Raw genomic sequence first — 8651 nt, forward strand, 5'->3', positions numbered from 1 at the left:
ATTGTCAGCGCTGTCCTAGAAAACAATATGTTCTCAATGTTTTCATTAATTATTGACAAAAATCGTTTATTTTTATCTTAATCCATTGAAGTTACATTTGGGGTTGCAAAAGACAGAGCACGCAATTTTATTTCTTGGATGTCAAGAGGGGGTTAGTGTAAAGTTAAATCCATGTTTGTGGGGTCGCAACCCCTGTACCTCGGCCACCATCTTGTAAAAAGGGCTGCGAATAGTTTTTATACTACTACTTACTATATCGAGCAAACTGTTCGTCGCACAGAAAATTTAAAAACATTTTTTATTGCAAATTAAATTCTCTACAACTTTGGTTCCGTAACTTTTAGTCGTAGAACCAAAAATAACAAAGTTATTAACGAAAATAGATAAAAATTTGGGAACAAATTTTCTTTTGGTCGTTATAACTTTTTTCTGGTCACTTTACAAAAAAATTACATCAGAGCATTTTGATAGAGGGGTTTTCAAGGAATAATCTCCATTACAAACTTTTTTCAAATTTTATTTATTTATTAGGGTTTTACAGCGATGCGAATCTTACACTATTCTCCAGTACTAGTATGTATACATGAATGATTAGCCATAGGAGGCGTCCTTCAAAGTTTTCTTCCAGTTGTGCTACCACGTGCGTTTATATGGTGGCAATAAAGATGGTGATTCTCTGGACAGTCTTTGATATAAACGATTCGCGATATCCGTGGATTCTGCCTACTAGGGATACGACGTAAAAAAAACGCACCACCAGACTCTACCTCGTAGGGGGTGGGGAAAAGAGTCGATAACTAATTAACAACATTGCAATGTTAATCGTTAAAATGTTTCTTATAAAAATAATGGAAATACGAGATAAAATTATGCCTAATCATTCATATTAATGTATACTTACTAGTATTGGAGAATAGTATAAGTTTCGCATCGCTGTAAAACCCTAATAAATAAATAATATTTGAAAAAAGTTTGTAATGGAAATTATTCCTTGATGTAATTTTTTTGAAAAAATGACCAGAAAAAAGTTATAACGACCAAAAGAAAATTTGTTCCCAAATTTGTATCTATTTTCGTTAATAACTTTGTTGTTTTTGGTTCTACGACTAAAAGTTACGTAACCAAAGTTATAGAGAATTTAATTTGCAAAAAAAAATATGATTACAAACTTTCTGTGCGACGAATAGTTTGCCCGATATAGTAAGTAGTAGTATAAAAACCATTCGCAGCCCTTTTTACCAAAACGCAGCCTAGGCACAAGGGTTGCGACCCCACAAACATGGATTTAGCTTTACACTAACACCCTCTTGACATCCAAAAAATAAAATTGCGTTTTCGGGCTTTTGCACACTAAGCCCAAAAAATGTAACATTTCAATGGACTATCTTGTTTTCCACATAAATTCTAATAAAATCAGTAACATACTTGATTGAACCAGTGTTTTTCTTTATCGGTGACGTCGCAGTCGTAAACTCGCCAATAATTACCAATCAAATATTTATACTGTAATGCCACAAAGATATCATCTTGCAGTTTCCTATTTATTTGATTGTTTTCCTGTAATGGCGCCCTACCATCAATTCTGTATCACTCTGCACAGTTGTCAGAGACATAATTAATTTTTGGAAAAACGTCTCTCAACCCCTTCATCACGTTATATATGCTAATACTCGTATAATAATTTTATACACGCTGCAGAATATAACTGGCTGAGTTAAAGAAAAATTTGTCTTTTTAGAAAACGTTCAGGCTGGTAATTTACTAAAGGGGTTCGACGGCCTCTCTAATTAGGCACCGTCTTTTTCAGCAAAAACAATTCGCGGAGTACGGTGGCTGTTATGTCAGGTGCGCCGCAAAGTTCCAAGTCAGGGCCATTGTGTTTTTATAATATTGCAAATGATTGCGTGTAGAAATTTAAACGTACAAAAATGTTACAGAAGTATATTCACAAAGGTTTGTAGTAAAATGAACGCCCTGTATGCTTTAACCTAATAGGAACATAATCACTGCATACTTCGTGAAGAGAAACTAAGCAACAGCAAATTTTGCTCAAATCGGTTAACTGGGTTCTGAGTTAAGGAGAACACGAGAAATAAAAAATAAATTTTGACACTCTGTACCTTCTTTTTGCTAGAGTTTGGTTTTACAGACACCATTTGGGTTCTAGATTATATTCTTTAAATATGTAACACTCGTTAGATGACACCCTGTATACAGGGTGTGGCGTGTATAACGTATAAAAAGCCTACAGCTTCCTAACGGTATTTGTAATCTTATACGAAAAAGTTCTATTTTTGCGGTTTTTTTTTCGTAAATTAAAGTTCAATTATGGATCAAAATATTTTTTCTGGAACTTCTCAATTTTTAGGGAATTTTTCCATGCAAAAGTACAATCTAATAAATATTGATATTTAAAAAAAACAGATATTTTCTTATTACAATAATTGTTACTGCAAGAGTTCGCAAACAAAACCATAACCATCTGTAGTTGCCAACTTCATGCACTAAACAAACTCCATTAAAATACGGAACAAAATAAAACAAAACTTACCATTTCTAGAGAAAATGTTGAAATTGATCCGCATTAGCGTGGATACAGGCATGGTACCGACGCACCCAATTTTGGCGAATATTTTCCCAAATTCCAGGTATTCCCCTAATTGTGTCAGCAGCTTCAAGTATACGGTTTCGCAATTCTTCCACCGTAGCAAATGGAGTATTCTAAACCAATGACTTCAACTGACTCCAAAGATGAAAGTTCATCGGAGTTAGAACCGGTGACCGAGGTGGCCACGGCACAGGACCAAAACTTCCAATCCATCGCTAAGGAAACATTTCATGCAAAAGTGTCGTTACTTCTCGAGTACTGTGCGGAGGAGCCCCATCTTGAAGATAAAACATGCGTGCCCGCACTGGTAACACCACACCGTCCAATAATTCAGGCAACCCGTTCTCCGAAATGTCAGCATTTGTTGGTCCATTTAGTCGTCCTTCAAAGAAATATGGACCCACAAGTACATCGCCTATTATGCCAGCCCAAACATTTACCAAGAACCTATGTTGAAAATGAGTTTCCCTAATCGCGTGAAGATTTTCATCGGCCCATATGTGCATATTATGGAAATTCACTTCATCACGGGTAAATGTCGCCTCATCTGTTACACAAACGTAAGTAGAGAAATCTGCTTGATTGGCACATTGCCGTAAAAACCACCTGCAAAAACGCATTCGTTTATCACAATCCGGGTATAAAATCTGTTGAACTGGTTGCAGATAATAGGGGTGCAACAGCTGGGGCCTTAAGATACAACGTACCGTACGAGATGAGGTTCCTACTTGCTGTGCGAGTCGTCGAGTACTAATTGTGGGGTCTTCGTCAAGATTTTCCAACGCTGCATCTTCAACGTTAAGTTTCACTTGCTGACCACGCCCTTGTCCTCGAGGAATAACACTTCCCGTATCTCGTAGCCGCTGAACGCACTGTAGGATTGTATTTGCACATGGGGGGTGACGTTGTGGCCAACGTTCCCGGTACAACCTAGTCGCAGCGAGCGCATTTTCTCCGGCTGCACCATATACTAACACCATATCGACAAGTTCGGAAATAGTAAATGTATTGCTTTCTCGGTTCATTGTAAAACAAGTTGTAAAAAATTAAGCAAAGTAAGAAGTAAGAATCTCGTTTTTAATGTAATCGGCACGCTATTCTTGTAGAAAATCAATTGTCAACAAACTAAACTTATGTATCTATACGTTTTTCGGGGCGCCGACTCCAAATCCGGTGTCCGTTTGACACGATTAGCTTTGGTTTAAGGTCAATTTCAGGTCAAATGTAGAAAATCAATTGTCAACAAACTAAACCTACGTATCTATACGTTTTTGGGGTCACCGAAACCGAATCTGATGTCCGTTTGACTCAATCAGATCTGGGTTGAGGTCAGTTCAAGGTCAAATGTAGAGAATCAATTGAAAACAAAGTAAACTTACATATCTATACGTTTTTGGGGTCGTTGAATCCGAATCTGATGTCCGTTTGAACTGATCAGGTTTATTAAATACTATCTAATAGAAAAATATCAATCAACATACGAAAGATACTTATACAATTTTTTTGGTTTTAAACCTAAGTGAAAAATTTGATTGGATTTGAGCAGAGAGAAAGGTTTCACCAAGATATTAAAGAAGGAGGAAATTTGGGTGGCAATGAAACTATCACTGATATTGCTAGTTATACTAGTGATGACGAATATATTCCATATCACGTTCTGAAAAAGACGGGAACAATATCACAAAAAAAAAGTAAATGATGTTCGAGATTTGGGCCTGGCAAAGAATAGAGCAGAGTTCCTAATATCATGGCTAAAAAAAATATTAAGCAAGCCGGAAAAGTAAAAGCTTTTTACTATCAGCACAGAAATAAGGAATATTTTTCTAACGATGAAGAATTTTCCTTAGGTTACTACAATGATGTTGGATGAATCACTTCAAACATGGATGTTATAAACCTAACGAGTAGAGTGGAAATAGGATCAAATACGAACAACATAAATGGCAAATTTGTGAGAATCATCACAATAATACTGGGCCAACAATCGGTATTCACAAAAACTCCTTGCTTACTTTGATTGAGTTTAGAACTTGAGAGTAGTTAGCATACCTGATCGGATCAAATAGACCCCGAATTTCGATTCAGCGAACTCAACGTATATTGGATTACTTTGTTGGCAATTGATTTTCTACATTTGACCTTGATCTGACCTTAACCCAGACCTGGTCGGGCCAAACGAACTCCGGATTCGGATTCAGCAACATTAAAAACGTTTGGATATGTCGGTTTACTTTGTTGGAAATTAATTCTGTACATTTGACCTTGAACTGACCTTAACCCAGATCTTATAGGGTCAAATGGACACCGGATTTGGATACAGCGACCCCAAAAACTTATAGATACGTAGGTATACTTTGTTGGCAATTGATTCTCTACATTTGACCTTGACTGACCTTAAGCTAATCGGATTAAACGGACATCGAATTCGTTTTCGGCTATCCCAAAAACGTATAAATAGATATATCGGTTTACTTTGTTGGCAATTGATACTCTACATTTGACCATGAACTAAACTTAAACCAGATCTGATCGAGTCATACGGACACCGGATTCGGATTCAGCAACCCCAAAAACGTATAGATACGTAGATTTAGTATGTTGGCAATTGATTTTCTTTATTTGACCTTGAACTGACCTTAAACCAGAGCTAACCGTGTTAAACGGACACCGGATTCGGATTCAGCGACCCCAAAACCATATGCATACCATGGTCTTGTCTTTCGGACCTGCCACTTTTTTTTGTGGGGCTGTGTAATTAAGTGAATAATAAATTCAATACAAATACAAAATCAGTTAACTGCACAAATTTTTTGACAATGTAACCTAACCTTCTTTTAGTATTACTATAGTAGGATCGTATTCGATGCAAAGTAGAGCAAAAAGTTGTCAGTCTTTTATCAAAGGAAAATCGTGTCATCATTTTTAGGAGGCGTAAGATGAACCATTTCAAATTTAAAATGAAATTAAATGTAAAATCTGAAATACCGCTGCATACGCACTGTGTTCTGGTAGTAGCTGTAGTCGCCCAGGTGCATCGAGTGTACGAAGTGGTCGGTTATACGTCAAATACTAACCTGGCGAGTTTGGTTGTAAATCAGAGAGTGTCTCCAAAAAACAAGTAAACAACAGTGGCGCGTGCAGAGGTAAAATGTAGTACATATGTGGAATATAAAAAACAAATTGGATTTATAATAAATTACCTACATTTAAAATAAATAGTTTATGAGAAATTTTTGTAGGAACAACGTGAACTGACCCCCTCGTCCCTTCATAATGTATAAAGAAATTATTCAATTTCTAAAACCCTTAAACGCGTACTGCATTGGATCCCTTGACAGGCAATGATTTATTACTTTGCATCAAATATGATACTACTATAGTATTAGATTATACCGACTTAAATTATAAGGTTGCATCTGGGGTCGCATAAAAACATTTCCATAGTTTTTAATAAATAACACAGGGTCGGCCTTCATTTTCGTTGAATAAATGGACTTAATAATTTACTAATTTACAAAAAAAACGCGAAGATAGAACTTTTTGTATAAGATTTTTCTATTACAAATATCATCAGGAAGCTGTAGTTTAATTTTTATAGATTATACACGCCACACCCTGTATTACCTACGTTTATGGCATAAAATTTTTATAAATCAGGGGGTAGAAGAAGTGTTCGTATTTTATTATGAAATATTATTCTGGTGATGGATGAGTTGACAGATAATATTTGTTTTAAAATAATCAATAGGTATATCAGACGGTTTTACTTACGGGTATGTAAAATAGGATATATGGAATGTACAGATGAAAGTTGCCCTTTTCCACAGCCATACGTGATGCAAATACTACGTAGCTAAATTGAATAACGATTGATGAAATAAAGTACATCCTGGTGAGTGGGTTTTGTATTAGGTTCGTTCCCACAGCCTTTTTCAAGAAATGCAAGTTTGTTTCTGAAATACGAAATAGGTGGTCATATAGGGTGTTAGACTTTTAGTAGCCCATATAATTAAATACTAGCTCATAACACACAAAGTGTAATTTATAACAAATTTTTCTGTAATAAAAAAAATATGTGCCAATCTGGTATAGGGTACCTTGTTTTTTCATCAATACTCACTAGTGAAAAGAGTGTTACTTTACACATTTCTATCACAATCACATTTAAAAACGAATTAGTCATTACCTTTTTTAAATTTTACTCCCACGTCAGGCGCCATGTTCGTCGATGTCTGAATTTATGACAAAGGATCGTTAGGTTTCTACTCCTTTAAATGACAGAGGACATTTACAAGACTAATCGGATATAATGAATGAATGCAAACAAATATTAGACAGGAATTGTCGTAATTTATATACAGCACGGTCTCGCATTATCTTTACTTTCATTTTGTAGCAACAATTTATTAATAATTGTGAACTTAATGGAAGATATTCAATAGATAAAATATACAGAGTGTTCCGCACATAGCAGGGGCATGTAGTGGAACCCAAAATATGTTGATTTAACGCAACTTACCTTACTCTTACCTCCGAGAAATTACAGGCCTTGAAAGTGAGGTTTCAAATTTCGAAAAAAAAAATCAATATCTCAGATGTACTTGAACTTGAAAAACCAAATTTGGTACACGGTGCGACGGCAAGTAGAGTTTAATTGAAGAAGTTTAAAGGGTTGATAATGGGTGATGCACCATTAAAATGTGACAGAATATTTTAACCTTTGGCGGGCTTAAAAAAATTATTGCTTTATTTTATAATGGATTTAGGTATAAAACTTTTCTTACTCTTGTTAGTTTTCAAAAAATTTTGTCGTTTTCAACAAAAACACGAATAACAACTAATCAGTTGTATTGTAGTTGGCTATGAATTTACACGTCAAATTTGGCGATCAGGAAAAAAGTCATTTAATTTTAGTAATTGTTTGCTGAGTGTTTTGAAAATAGCCGGGAAGTTTGCATGTAGCGAACAAGTTGACATGCTATTAGCGTTAGGTTTCTGTGATTGTCTAGGAAATATAGAGTTGGACGCGACTTTTGTTTCGGCAAGCTGAATTTATCACTATAAATGCTAAATTACAATACGTACAATAACATATTAGCTTCCACAGTCATAAAAATGGGGGGAAGATTGTTTACAGGGTGGTTAATTGTATAATTTTTACGTAAATTCACGTTTTTCGCTTATAACTTTTTCCGTTCATTTTCACAAGAAAACAGTAAAGTACTACTAGCCCTCGAGCGTCAAAAAATATTGATTAGATCAAAAGTTATAAACAGGAGAATTTTATTTAAGGCTTTTGAATTAGACATTTATAAACTGCATTATTATTACCAGAACGTTTTGGCATCGCATCCTGTCATTCCTTATTACTGTCTAATACACAAAATCTGGAAACGGTAAATTGAATAGTTTATTTATGGCCTTATAAACAAATTAACTAACTATTAGTCTAGAAAATCTCGAGGATCTTCCACAACGCACTGATTTTTTTCATGGTAGATTTCATAATAATACATTGAAATCTATAATTTTTTTTTTAATTTAAAATTTGCAACCTGGAATATTTTTTTATATTTTAGCCGTAGTTGCAAAATGAAATATACCACGCACGAGCGTGATATAGTTATATGTATATATTCGGAAAGCTTATGAAGAGAGCTTCAAGTTAAAAAAAAATCGTCAAAATTCGTTGAAAAACAACTGAGTTACAGACTGTCAAAGTTGACGGCCTTGTTAAACAAATTAGGTTGGTAGCGGCAAAAAAAATACTGTCATAACCGGCAACCAGAGTACTTTGCTAGGTAAAAATATTTAATTTGTTTAAGTACGTTAAGTGCATAAGAAATATTGTCAAAAGTCAGTGGGTCGCTTGATTTTCGGCAAGCCGTGGCGCGGCAGAAGGGTGGGGGAAGCGAACGACAGCGAGTCCGAAGAAAGTGACGATAATATTCATAGTCATGCCTTTAAATAAGCGAAATTCGCTTGAAAATAATATATTTGACAGTCTGTAACTCCGTTGTTTTTCAACGAATCTTGACGATTT

Source organism: Anoplophora glabripennis, unplaced genomic scaffold (assembly GCF_000390285.2).
Source record: "Anoplophora glabripennis isolate ALB-LARVAE unplaced genomic scaffold, Agla_2.0 scaffold155, whole genome shotgun sequence".
Taxonomy (NCBI): Eukaryota; Metazoa; Arthropoda; class Insecta; order Coleoptera; family Cerambycidae; genus Anoplophora; species Anoplophora glabripennis.